General features: G+C 39.5%; 1 protein-coding gene across 1 annotated transcript in view; it reads left to right on the top strand.

Moving 5' to 3' along the window:
* SHB (SH2 domain containing adaptor protein B) overlaps positions 1–14,610 on the top strand; it is a 59,953-nt gene that overhangs the window by 22,786 nt on the left and 22,557 nt on the right. The gene's annotated exons all lie outside the window — the stretch shown is intronic.

The following is a 14,610-nucleotide window of genomic DNA, read 5'->3' as shown; positions in this document are numbered from 1 at the left end:
ATTGTCTAGAAACAATTACAGAAGAGAACTTCTTCCTTGGCATTAGGTCTAATGTGCATGAATTGAGAGATGTTTGAAATAGTGCTGGACCTGCTTCAACACAAGTCCTTATGTTCTCTGAGCAAAGCTGTGCTGTGAAACCCTACCAGTTTAGAAGCATGTCCAGTTGCCAGAATCATCAGTAGTTCTCTTCCTGTCTTCATGAGTGATTGTGAGAAGATAAAGCCAGAAAGCATAGAGCTTAGTTTCTCATGGTGAGAGACTGCAATGTGTTGTGGTTTTTGTAACTAGGTGCATCACTGGGCTGGAAACTAGCTATGCATAAAATTAATACATTTTCTTTATGTTAAAGATTTAAAGTGTTCTCTCTAACTTTTAGTACTACATGTTTAATTTAATGTTGGTTTTGTGTGTGGGGTTTCTTCCCTGTTTCAACACCTTCATCTTGCTCTTTTAATATGATATAGTCTGAGAATGGACTAAATGTGAAACTTGAATCACAAGCTTGAACAAAAATTGAGCTTTTCACAGCTTGTTGACTCTTGTTCTCATTAAGACAAAGTTTATGCCCAAAATAATGGAAGCAAGATGTCAAAAACTTTAGAAAGGTACATCAGAATTATAGTAGACTACTTGAGTGTGCATGTTGAAGGACTGTAACTTCATTAATTCCATTTACTTGCTCACTTGTCTGATGAATCTGGCCTATAAACTTGCATAAAAAGCAAAGTGAAGGAATGGATGCTTGGATATTTGGGAAGGAGAAACCAGTGAGCTCAAAATGCTGTTTAACCCTTGCCTGCAGTTTGGAAGACTTGAGAAGAAAAAGTAATTTCAAGCAAATTTTGATTAAGATGGTTAGTTTGACAAAATCTTTCTCCTTTCCTAATACAAGCAGCATGTGTAATGTATGCAGGTGGTTTTTGCTTGGTGCCTACATCTGCTTTGCATGCAGTGTTGCCTGTGGCATAGAGAGTTATGTTTGTGTTTCTTACTATGCTGCTTTGATTCTATGTCTGTTTTCACCTACCAGTTAACACAGGTCTTTGCTCTACTTCATCCTTCTTGTCCCCAGATAAAGCTGATTCAAGATTTTGAACTGCTTTTCTTAAGAGCAATGGTGCTTTTAATATAGGATGTGAATTGCCTGTCCCTTCAAGACAGCGAAGCTTCTGGCAGCAGTTTGAGTAGTATTGAGGTCTGTGTGGTCCGAGGGGATCTGTAATTTTAGAGCTCCAGCAGCTGTCTCTTGAGAAATACAAAAATGAGAATTGTGACTCTAGAGTGAAAAGAATTCAGTAAAGTACTCATTGGAATATTGGTATTCTTTTGGTTACAAAGGGGAAAGAGCTATTCTTTTCTCGTTTGGTGTCTTGCTGACCCGTTCAAGTCCTTTTAATCTCCCTCCCATCTCCCTTCTACCCTCCTCCCCCAACTCCTACGCTCTAGTACCATATATGTTGAATTTGAAGGTGTCACTTCTCTGGTCATTTAGTGGAATAGAAAAGATGTACTTCATCTTGGTGCAAAGGATTCTCTTAAGGTAGAACACACCTGAACATGAATGTATATGGCCATGAAGGGATCATCTGCCTGTCCTGTAGAGATTGGTGTGAGTTGTATAAGCCCTTAAACTGAACAAAGTAAATAAAAAACAAAACTGCTCTGCATTTTCCCTTGTCATCAGACCACTGTAGACTGTGATTTCTTCTGATTTAATCAGTGTTCCATCTGTTCTTTCGATGCTTGGAAAGGCTTAGAGGCAGTGAACACAAACTAAGAGGTTCATTGAATACAGGGAAAAAAAAAATCTTACTATGAAGACCGTCAAATTGTGGAGGTGGTTATCTAGTGAGATTGTGTAGTCTCCATCTCTGGAATTTTTCAAGACTGGACTGAGAAACTGGAATGTGAGTAACCTTGTCTGACTCCATAGCTAAAACCTGCTTCAAGCAGTACATTGAATAAGATCACTTCCGCTTCCTGAGATCTTGTTTAAATTAGCTTATCTTATGAACCTGCAACTGATTTGTGAAAGGGAGAAGTGGCTGTGAGAGTCAGCATATCCCAGACTAGAATATTGGAACCTGTGTTAGTTTAGTCTCAGTTGATTTCCATCTTCACCACCATGACAGTATGTTCCCAATATTAATCCTTTTAAACTTTATCTCTGGGAAGACCAGACAGGTGACTGTCAGGCACAAGAAAACAGTCTGCTGAAATGTAGCTTGAGCAGGAGCTTATCCACAAATACTCTGGTTTAGTGGAGGTAACCCTAGATGGGCAGAATCCATGCTGAAAGCATGCTGTTGCAGCAAGGGAGTGTGATTCTTGACAGCTGTTCACTTTGTGGGGGGAAGGAGGAGAGGCTGAACAGATGGCATTCCAGACTGCACTTGGCCTGTCTGTGCACTTCTGGACTCTGCTGGCAGGAATTCTGGGTGCTTTCCAGGTGGAGGTATGATGGAAGCATAGGTGACTGATACTGTTGTGGTCTGCCACAGCAAAGGAAGGGAGCACTGTAAACTCATTTTTGGGCCTGACTGGATGGAGTATAATTTAATTATGCAGGGGGACATCAGAGATACATTTTACCAGCTTATCAGTTCAGCTCTCAGTCTTCTCAGACTGGTGCCAGCTCTATTGGTTCTTGCAACATTGCTCTAAAGCAGAATGCAGAGAATGTGTTACGCGAAGGATCAGCAGTGTATGAGAGATATAGACTGTTGCTGATGAGTTTTACAGGGATTTGTCATATGAAGCTGTAATAGTGATACTAAAAGAAAAAATGAGACATGCACTTGGGACAAAATGTGATACAAAAATCCTTTGTCACACTTGTACGTATCTTCAATTATCCTTTGTTTTCCTTTTCTCTTTGCTCTTAATCTTTTGCAAAGAGGCTTTTGGCCAAAGGAAATGTGAAAATATTTAAGAGCAGCATGTTAATGACTGGATGACAGCCCTGGGAAGAGATATTTCTAGCCTAACCTGGATTTATTGTTTTTAAAAGGAAACTAGTGTAGACATTGCATGTGCTGTCAAGTCAGAAGGAATTTCTACCCTTTCCCCAGCTAGCTGTGATCAACTCAAAGGTCCTTTTTGGAGATTAGTGAGAGTCTAAAAAAACTAGAGAGATTTTCACTAGAAAGCTAGTGAGAATTTTTTTTCAGAAGAATTTTCTCAATAATTCTTTCATATTTTATTCTCACTTAAATCACTTTGGGTGTTTTATCTGTACTGTACAGAAGAGTTAAGTCAAAAAAGCTGGTACAGGAAGTATTAGTTAAGCATGAGGCAAACAGAATAGTTCTTTGAGGGAACAAGATAGCCTTTCAGCTCTGATATTCTGTCCTCTTTGTTGTGCTTAGCTTGCTAGTAAATGAATTAAATTTTTGCCTGCTGGTTTTGCATACAGACTCTGGAAATCCCTAGTAGCAAAATATGAGTGAAACCTTCGTTTTGTAGTAAATTCAAAATTTACTACATTCATTATAGTAATAATACTTCATTACTACAGTAAATGAAGCCTGTTTTTGACATCAGCTGTAATGTAGTAGCTACAGTTTCTCCTGTTCCTTTTTCAGTTAGGGAACCCAAACCAGATGAGTGCTCTTTTGTCCTTTAAAGTAAACAAGAGTTGAGGATTCAACCAGTTAGTTCTGTGTCTCCTTTTGCCACAGAAACTGTACATCTTCCCACATAAGTTTACCAACAGTTTTATGTGGCTTTACAGCAGTGTCATAGAATGAACTTAAAACTTCAGTGAGAAGTGGTGAGAACCACAATTTTTGTGCTCTTTGCATTTTATTTACTGGGTGGAAAAAACATACAGCTTTCTCTGATTTCTGGCTATTAAGAACTCTGCTTGAAAATGCTCTTTTGGAGGAGCTCAAACATCTATGCAAACCCAGCTGTTCATTACCATTCTGGCTGCTAAATTAGAGGCAGTTGTCTGCAGGAGTTCTTTCTGGCTGAGGTCAGGTAAGCCTCAGCTGGTTTTGGCATGTGTTGTTGTGCTGATATGTGCATTAATCTTTGTTATCCCTACTCATGTAAAGAGCTAAGAAGCCTTCTTTGAGTTTCTGCTTCCGGTTGGACTGTGTTGTGCTACCACGACTAAATTTGTTGAATAATACCAATGTGCAAATAGAAGATGGAAATACTCAGTCTTCATCTGAGCTTGAACAAGGTTGTGCATTGCTCAGTTTTGTGTGTTAGTGCCTTGAAGTGGGAGAGTCCACATAAATCTTGGTTTTATGAAACAGGATGTAGGCATGCAAAACTGATGCTATGGAAGGTTACACTAACAATTAGAGCAGCACAGGTAAACCTGGGGGAAATCAGGCTTGCCTGAAGGAACTTGGCTTGCTTTCAGTTCTGCATTCATTTTCTGTGGAGTGGATAATTTGAAAATTACTGTGATGAAGCAGTGGGTTTTGTGCTGTTCTGGCTCTTGTCTTTTGTACCATCAAACAACAGTTGAACTTGTCAGGGATGGACTGCAAAACAGAAGAGTGTGAGCTTTTTCTAAGCAAGCTCTGCAGCAGCAGTTATGGCTCTAATGCAGCCTGAGATTGTCTTGGAGGTGTCTGTGCTGCTGCCTCAGTTGAAATAGAAAGGGAACAGTGAGATGAAGTTAAAAAAAGGCCATGTATTTCATATATACCCTTAATTTTGTATTGTATTTTTTGCTGAGTAGCACATACTATTGCCCTTTCCTTTGGCTGTGACATGCATCATCACTGAGATCCTGGCATCATGGTAGAATATAAAGTATAACAAAAGACAGCCTCTCCTAACTGTTATTTAAAGGATGTTTTTGTATCCGTCTCTGAAAACAAATAACAAAAAATGTAGCAAGAAATACAGCCTTCCACATTTGTCTCCATGGGAGTGGTTTTGTGCATTGTAAACGTTGCTTGGTGGTTTAGAGATGCCTATTGGAAAGTAAGACTGTTACTGGAAAATTTACCAGAAAGTGTTGACTCAGTTGTATGCATCAGGATCATGATTGCAGTGAATTTTTATAACATGACGTTTTCTGACTTGACCTAATTGGAAGATATTAAATATTGCTCTTCTGAATTTGTGATACTTCCATTGCAAGAATTGAAAAAAAGTACTGATTTATGATGCTGATTGCACATGACTGTCATTTGCTTTCTTAAAGCACCTGTTCTTAATGATCCTGTGCTGAATGCTAACCAGATTTATTTGCTGTTATGTGTCAGTGTAAGCACAAATGCTCTTGAGTGATGATGTGATAGACTGTATACTGCATACATTTGAGCACTGCTGCGTGTTCTGTACTGTTATATAAGTCTTGTCTGAGGGGAAAACCCAACACCATGTAACTGACAGGTTACTCTGCAAGTGGGCTTTCAACTAGGAATGGACACTATAATAACTGCAGATGAATCTGCAAACGCAGGCAAGGTACTGAGTATTAGCAGCTGCACAGCTCAGTGCAGAGTATTTAAAATGCTACGAATGCTAGACACAAGTTTCTCCTATCAGTCCCTTGCTGGATTCTACTTGACACAATGAGTAAAGAGATGATAGGCCAAAGAGGATTAGTTGAAACATTTTCCCAGTAATTTTACTGTTCGTATCCTTTCATTTCACTTTTTCTGTGCTGTCAGCTGTCACTTAATGCATGCAAGGCCTTGCATTGTGATAAGTAAAATCTATGGTTGCATGTAATGACAACTGAGTGGCTTTCTTCATCTAATCACGGGAAGGTAGAATTCTAAATTAAACCATTTTTTCCCCAGGGCTGAACAGCAATTGCAGACCATGTTTTATATCTACATTAATGATCCTTATGGTATGCATGTGTAGGACTGTGCTGGACTTAAATTTACATTGAAGTTTAACATTTGGAGTTATTTAACATTTGGAAAGCTTGTATGTCCAAGAGGTGGTGATTCATCTTCATTATGTGCTTAGGTGCTGATCAGAGTTCCTGCATTATCCCTCTAACTGAGCTTGAATGACAGAACAGAAAGATTGCAACTAGGACAATACTTCCCTTGGGGAAAGCATGTAAAAGTGGGGAAAATTGTAAATAACCACGGTGGCTGATCTCTGCTTCTTCCAACTTGCCACTTGGAAAATTGCAAATTATCACTGTGGCAAATAATCACTGTGGCTGTTCCTTGCAGTGAACAGGAGAAAAACCAGATGGTTTAGCATGCAGATGCTGTGTGGCTTTTAAGTCCTGCCAAAGGAGGAAACAGTTCCTGATAGTTCCTGCTCTTCCCGGAATGCTGGTTGGGGAAAATGGAGGGAAAGAGCTCTTGCAAATGCATCAGACATTGCTTCTAAAACTTTGGCTTCTCATTGGTTTCTTAGCATTTTTCTTTTAAAAAATTGCTAATAAAAATTTACTAAAATAATGGGCATCAGGGAAGTTTTAGGCTGTGTTTTGAGCTGGCAATTGGGGGTCTTTGAGTGGTTTTTTGGTTTTTTGGTTTTTGTTTTTTTTTTTATCATGGTGACATAATCATTCACAGACTGGACAAAAACAATGCACAATTCACATTTCTATGTTCCTCTCAATGACATAGCCATTCCATTCCACTGTGGAATAAATCTGTTCTAGGAATTATTAAATAGCAGTTCTTCTCCCTGCCTTTTCTTCTATACAGCAAATGCTAGCAGGTGGCTAAAAGAAGATAACATGTCTCATCTGGCTGAGAATATATCTCATCTGAGTTTGTTAAATCAGATACGGCATTTCTTGTGGCTACAGAAGTCTTACTGTACCACGTAAGTTGTACCTGTAGGGAACTTCTTCCCACTGTTTGTATCACGAGGCATAGTGGGGAGGAAGTCTGGAGGGAGGCCTCTATCTGCTTATCCTTCTTTGCCCTCTTCCACATCCCTAGGAGGCTGTGCTCAAAGTCAGTTACATGCAGAAAAGGTAACTCCCTTCTGCATAATTCTCATAGTTAAACCTCCTGCTCTCAGGAAACAGTTGCCTATTTTGTCCTGGTCATATAAACTCCCTTTTGCTCACATCTGGTTATTCCTTGCAATATCATCCCAAGTATATGAACATATATATTTATACTTCATAAAAAAAAAAAAATGATCGGTGCTTATCTCATTTGATACTGTTTCAAGTAAGCTTTCAGCACACAGAGACTCTCACAGGCAGACATGATGCAATAAAGTATCTTTCTTGTGTGTGAGTGTTGAAGAACACTTAAATCATGAATGTTTTCTTCCATTCCTGTCCTCCCTCAAGGTGATTCCTGTGAGGGTGAGGTATTGTGTTGGTGAAGAGCACTGGCAAGGGCATGGGGGCTGTCAATGGCAGTCATGAGCAGCAGGACTGATCTAACTGCAGGAAATGGTCATATTCTCTACAAACTTGTCAGTCCTGACATGGGACAGTTTTAGCTTGTTTAAAACAGGCATTTAGACTCTGGTGTTAGGATGACTTTCAAAGAGAATTTATTCTGTTTGTGCTGATCATAAAGCAAATCTTTTGGGACGCTGTAGTTCATGTTCTGAGCTGACGAGACCCGTTGTACTAACTGGTGTACATGGAAATCCCAGCACAGCACTCTGCTTCTCAGAGGGCTTCTATTCACTCTTACCACAAGAAATGAATGTTCTTTTGCACTTCTTAGAAGTTTTGATGTATGGAATGAGGATCTTGAATTTTTTGGTTGCCACTTGGATTGCCCTGTTTAGGCCATGAAACAATGATCCTTGAATCCCAAAGGTCAGTACTCCAGACAGGTCAAGAAAACCTACAAAACAAGCCAGGGCTATAGCAGTATGATGTAACTGGCTGTAGCAGCATCTGGAGTTGGCTCTTGGTCAAGCAGCAGTAAATGTACAGACTAGGGTAGTTTTATGGATTCTTTGTCCCCTCATCTAAATGAAAAGGGCATCCCTACTCCTCTTCTGTGTCTTACTGAAAAATGTGCAAGGAATAAGTAGGTCAGAAGCATCAAAGCACCTCCAAAGAGGCAAAGTCTGCAGAAATCAAGAATTTTAAACTGACAGTTAAACAGTTTAATCACTGAATCACTGCTTACTTACAGAAAATATGGTGTTGAGGGGGAAGGCTTTGTAGAATAAATTTCTGCCTCCAGGGAGCTGATGAAATTTAATCTTTTTATTTATTTACCTCTGCCAAAAGAGAAATACATCTCCAAGGATAATTTTCATGTCATTTAGAAGCAGTACTGCTGTCCTTCCAGGCCGCTAGGATTTTCATTTTCTTCCCGTGTGTTTTGTTTTTTTAATCAGCATCCTTTGACTCCACCAACACCTACCCCTCCTCTTCCTCACCCTTCCCACCCACAAAGACAAATGTGTGCTTCCTGTCTTCTTGGGCAGGGTAGTGGTTGCTTGTTTTATTTCAGTACATACCTTCTACGGAAAATATAATTTATTTTTTTTCTATTTTATTGATAATTAACATAAACAGCCTTCTCCCTGCCTGGCCCTGCTCTGACTGGCCTTACAACTTTTCTTTATCAGGTTTGTTGGAATGTAAGGTTGCTTTGAATGCTTCTTCCTGGGGTAATGAGTCATAGTTGGACTTCAGTGGTATTTCCGGCATGATGCAGGCAATGTGAAGATGTTGGTGGTTTTCACATCATGCGGTTTTGCCAAGCCCTCGCAGGGAACAGGGGAACAAACGCCTGTTCATTCCTGGAAAGTAACTCACTTCTGAGTCACTTGGCTTCTGTTTGGAAGAAAAGTTGAGGGAAGGAAGATCTTCTCATATCCAGCTTTTTCTGCAGCAAAACCTGTGATAATTACCATTGGGTGGCAATTACTGCAGTCTCAAAGCAGAACAGCCCTCCCTGCCACTGGAATATAATTGCTGTTCCCTTGTGTCCCAGCAGCTGGAAGCATCCAGCTGGATCTGGAAGCAGAGGAAAAAGCAGTTTGATTTCTAGTGACCTGAGGCAAAATTTGAACAGAGGTAAAATTTAGCTTCTCTAGTGAATAGCCTTTGCAGTAATAAAATGAAAATTCTGCATCACAAGTCCTGAAATACTTTCAGACTGTCTTTCCAAAATGGATGTGGAAAGAAATGTTAATAGTGAGGCTTGGATAAGTAAGCAGCTGACTGAGTATTTTGACCTGTTTATCTGGGAATTAATTCAATGGAAGCAAATGTTCATATCAGGGTGATCTTTGCATTAATCTGTTTTATGCCTGTGGCAAACTGGCAAGTTACTGGTTGATGTGTTGCCTACCCATACACCTGGAGCTAACTGCTCACTGCCCTTCAGTGTGATTACTTGCCAGTTCAGTGATTTTCCATTAGAAGCCTCAAGAGCAGAGATTTGGGCCATTTCAGAAAAGCTTACTCCTTGATAGCAAGAACTCCTGCAGATGGGACTTTGTTGTCTGTGATCAGATCTGGCCCTGATGTGACCTTTACCTGCTAGAGATTGCCAGGCTGTCAGGATGATGTTGTGGGAAATTCATCAGATATTTACCAGTGCCTCTCAATGTGAACCTGAGCATTTTCAAGTTTCTTTCTGCTTCCACTGATAGCTTTGGTTTTCAATGACAGCTGGGATTACAAGGATTGTAACTGGCTGTTGTCCACAAGCAGGCCTTATTCCTGAGTTACGCTCTCACATACCCTTTTTTGGTTTTAATATGGTATTTTATTTTCCCCAGACTTATCCACAGAAAGCCAGTGTGTTTATAGCAAGAGCTCCAAACACTTTGTGGACTGCCCTTTTAGGGCTTTTGAATATACAGTGTTTGAATCCCCATTCCAAAAGTTCTGCTGTTCATAATTCTGCTCTGACTATCCTAGTTGAAGACAAGTTAGCCTGTTCTCTCATTGCAGAACCTCTCCCTCTCCCTATGGGGAATTTTGTGTATATAAGGGGAAGAGATGCAAGAAGTAGACTGTTCAGGGTATAGTTGTTTGCTTGCTTGCTTTAATTAAATACCTCTATCTTTCTGATGATAACTGTTTGGTCTGTCTGTGTGCCTTGAAAAGTTGTGAGTTCCAGACAAAGTCACTTTAGTGTTGAGATCCCTGTCATGGGAATTATCTGGTAGATCTGAGTGACACAAATTCACTCAGTGAGAACAGCAGCACAGTTTTAGGTGTTCACTGCAGGCTGGTTACACTTTGGTGTGTAGTTAATAGCAGGTTGTGGTTTTTATTTGGTTAGTGGGAAACTAAATCCAGGTCAGTAGGACTGAAGTTGTTTACATGCTGACCTCTGGAAAGAGAGCAGAAGAGAAGCAACCATCTGGAGGAGACCTGTAGTCTGAATCCAGAGGTAGGAGGACAGAAATTCTTCAAGCTAACAGCTTGACAGCTGTCTTCTGTACAATCTTATTCCAGCATAGTGTTTACAGGTTAATGTGTGCTAAATAAATGAATGGAGAAACTACTGTGCTTCCTGTAAATAATTGTATTTGAACAAATTCAACTGCATGCAAAAATGACCTTGAAAATCATTGTACTTACATTAAAGGGTTTCTAGAAACAGCTGCTTGTCGGAGTTAGGAGTATTTCCAAGTACTTTGTTTCATGGTTTCTGAAGTAGGATGAAGCTTTATTCAGCAATGTATCCGGATAAACTCTGTGAATTCTGTGCTGTTGAATGGAGCTGAGTGTAGCTAAATGTCCCCTGAATAATCACTTCAGCAGAATTCTGTTCTCTGTCCTGTATTGCTCTTAGGCTTGCTAGGCTTAGGTGTTGCTCACCCTTTTACGTTGCTTAAAAGTCAATTTCAGTGCTAGATTTTAGATGACCTCACATCTTAGTACTGTTTCCAGCATGAGACCTTCATAGTCAGATTTGTGTTACTAGGACAAGGCTTTTGGCTAGAGAAAGCAGCTGAGGAGCTGGTAGCACTGTCATTTTAATTTGGCACCAGTCTTGAAAGTGGTAGCTGAGATAGAGAGGGGTCTGATTTGTTGCTTTTGTACCTGATATGTGTGGGCCAATGCACTTTGAAATCCGACATTCTGACAAGTCAAAACAGCTTTATTGTGCTGCTGTTGATCAATCTGTAAGTTAATGTGACTGTATCATATTGCACTATAGTTTTCCCTGGTTTTCAGTGGAGCATGCATAAATTACAGATTGCTGTCAGACTGATAAAGAAACACCTATGTCTGTCTTACCACTGATGCTGTAATTTGTTGCATGTAATTTGTTTAAAAGGTTTCCCAATAGAATAGCAGAGGTTGAAAAAATCAAGGAATTGATGTAACTTAGTGATTTTGTCTCTTGCAGGTTAAGACTCTTCCTGCATATTAGATGTAGATGAGCAAGATGTGCTGTGATGCAGGAACCTGTCTTTGCTTCCCAACCTGCCCAGAGTAATTTTTCATTGTCTTTCACCACGCAGGAGAGCAAAAACTCTTGCAAGCCCTTAACTTCAGGGAATGTCTTTGATTATATAACTGACATTTCTTACGTGATTGTGGCAATAGGACTGCTGCATTTTGCTTGTCTAGTGTTTCATCAAAAGAAATGTTAAAAAGGGGCTGTAAAATGGAATTGACTTTATTACTGCCTGGTGACATTTACAGATGTGCTTGATTCGGGGAAATGGGCTTTTATATTACCAGAACTTTTTTTAATAGCATAACTACATTGTTTGACCTCTTGTTCCTCCATGCTTGAGTTTGAGATGAAGGAAATACCTGTTGGCATTGAGCCATTATAGAATGATCTGGTTGCGTTTTAGTCTGTTGCGTCCTTTTGGAAATTTACCTGTTGGGTTCTGTAATCAAGTAGTAATGTTTTCAACATTTCCTTTTGTTGGCTTCATAGCTGTTCTACTTCCCTGATGATATATCCCCTAATTCTCTCCAAACTATTTTCAGGAATACAGTGCATCTGTGTGTAATCCTGTTGAATTATTTAGGGCTGTTAAGGTGTGGCTGATGTGGCTGCTTGTCCTGTGGAGCTCTGTTCTGTATGTGAGTATCAGAATTGTTCAACCAAGTGGGAAGAACAATGTCAAGTTGAGTCTTGTATCTTATAGTGTTGTCTCAGTTTCTGTACCTGTCCTGGTCAGGTTCTTGGTTTTACACAGGTGACCAAACTTCTGGAGCCTGATTCTGTAATTATCTCTGATCTGTGAGAATTATCTCACAAGAATTACCTGTGGGAGTCTTCCAGACTGCTAGCAAAATTAGTGCTCTCAAAACTTCACCAGTTGCTTCTTCTGTTAACAATTAGCTTAAATGCTGAATTGTATACAAATGTACTTTTAACCAGCAATAAGAATTCAAATTATATAGTTCATAAAAATGAATTTCTAAAGGAAAAGTTAAATTAACATAGTTTTTGACTTCCTAATAATTCTGAAGACTATTTTAGCCCTTAGAACTGGCACTGTTAGAGGCTATAAAATTACCATGAGAAATGCTTCATCACAAATGTTCTGTTGTCTTCTACTATATGGTTCTTGAATATCAAGTTTGCACAGAGCTGTAAGTGTGTATAATGCTAATACTGCTTATGGTACAGATTCAGTTGTGCTGCCATTATTGAAAGGAACTTTTTCTGATTTAGCCTTTAGTAAAATTACTTTTATTTACAAATACTGTCAAAGGTGAATTTTCAAGCATATTTATATGAAGCTTTACAGAAGAGATTGGAGATATGTGTAAGTGTATGTGCATACATGCATATGTTTTTATATATCACAGAATAGGCTGATTTGGAAGGGATCCACAAGGATCATTAAGTCCAATTCCTGGCCCTGCACTTCCCTCCCTCTAGGTTGTAGCTTTTCCTAGAAAATCTTTTCTGCTTTAGAATCAAATATTCATAATTTTTCTAATTATGCTCCCTGAACATGAACCACCTTCTATTTACTGGTAAACTTTTCTGTATGGTCTGATGCTTTGGTCTTCTGGGTAAAAGAAAAATATCAGGCAAGAGTTCTTGTATTGAAATGTGCTTACACACAAAGAGCCAATTGCATAGCTGTACTTGGCACACAAATTTGTGTTTGGCATTTACAACTGATTTGGGTGAATCATGACTTCTGTTCCTCAGAAGTTCACATTTGTTGGTGTAGCATTTACTGGGTCCACAGTAGTGAAAGAGAAAAAGATACCTACCACTTTTCCGACTTTAGAGGAAATAAAACATTTATCTTTTTGATCCAGAGTATTCTAGAGAGTTGGGTGTTCTTTCTGTTACATTTCTTTCTCAAAAAATTCTCAATTTTTCTTGATGTGGTTGTTCATAATTAGAAATTAACAGGATCATCTTGCGTGTATTTACATCTCCATCCATTTCTGTGTGTATGTCTTCAAATTTACCAGATTTTTAATGTATAAATGAAATGATTTTTTTCCAAGGAGTATGGGCACTGTCATTTTGCAGACTTTACACTGCACTTTGAAGTGGTTTGGAGAAATTACTTGATTATAATATTTTTGTTGATAAATGAATTGATTTATGACTTTTGTTGTAGTAACAGTGAGAACTGCTCTAGATCTTTGCTTCATTTGTAGCTTAAAAAGTTCTCTCGCTGAGTCTTTTCAAAACTTTGCAATTTGCTACATTATCGATGTTCATATTTTATCGTTGCAGTGGTCAGTATAATCATACAATATCTGAAGTTGGAAGGGGCCTCTTGATATTATCAAATTAAAAAATCCTGTTCAAGCAGGATCAGCTAGAATGGGTTGCCCGTAACTATGTCCAGTCAGATCTTGAATATTTCCAAAGATGGATCCTTCACAGCCTCTGCAGACAATATGTTTTGGTGTGTGACCATTATCACAATCAAAATGTGTTTTCTAGTGTTCAGATGGAATTGAATACATTTTGACTTGTTATATATTTTGTGCTTGTTATATCTTGGCCTGTCACTTGGCACTGTCAGTAAAAGTCTGTCTTCATCATCTTCTCCATCAGGTATTTATATGCATTAATATCTCCTCACTAAAACTTATTTTCTCCCAGCTGGCAAGTCTGAACTCTTTCAGTCTCTCCTCATTTGAAAAGTGCTTCAGTCCCATTATTGAGCTTCGCAACCTTTTGCTGAAACTTCCTGCAGTATTCTATATCTTTCTTGTGCTGGGCAGGTGAAACCTGGACCCAGCAGACCAGATGTGACCTCACCAGCGCTGAGTAGAGGTGAAGAATCACATCTCTTAATCTGCGTCCCACACACTGATGCTCCCCAGGCTGGGTTGTGCCTCATTACTGTGAGGGTGCATTGCTGCCTTGTGTTTAACTTGCTGTCATACAGGATCCCAAAGTCCTTCTCTGCTGAGTAGTTTTCTGGCCTGTTAGCCTGTCATTTTCCATTGTCCCTGGCTCCCTTTGAATGGTAGCACAGCCACTGGGTCTATCACTCTCTCTGCTTAGTTTTGTATCAGTAGATGGAGGGACCGTGGCTTTGAGCAAGGCTCTGTAAACTCCAAAAAATGGAGATACCTCCCATGACCTACCTGGTAACCTCTCCCAGGGCTGCACTGCACACCAGGGGAAGAAGGAACCCACAGTGTACCACTTGGATCTCTTGAGCTACCTCTTGTGCCTGTTTCTCCTTACTGCTTCTTATGATTCTGCTCAAGAAGGTTTGGTTCTGACTGCTTTTCAGGCAGCTGAGAGCTGCTGT

Source organism: Parus major, chromosome Z (assembly GCF_001522545.3).
Source record: "Parus major isolate Abel chromosome Z, Parus_major1.1, whole genome shotgun sequence".
In the NCBI taxonomy this organism is placed as follows: Eukaryota; Metazoa; Chordata; class Aves; order Passeriformes; family Paridae; genus Parus; species Parus major.
This window is presented reverse-complemented; position numbering and strand designations above follow the sequence as displayed.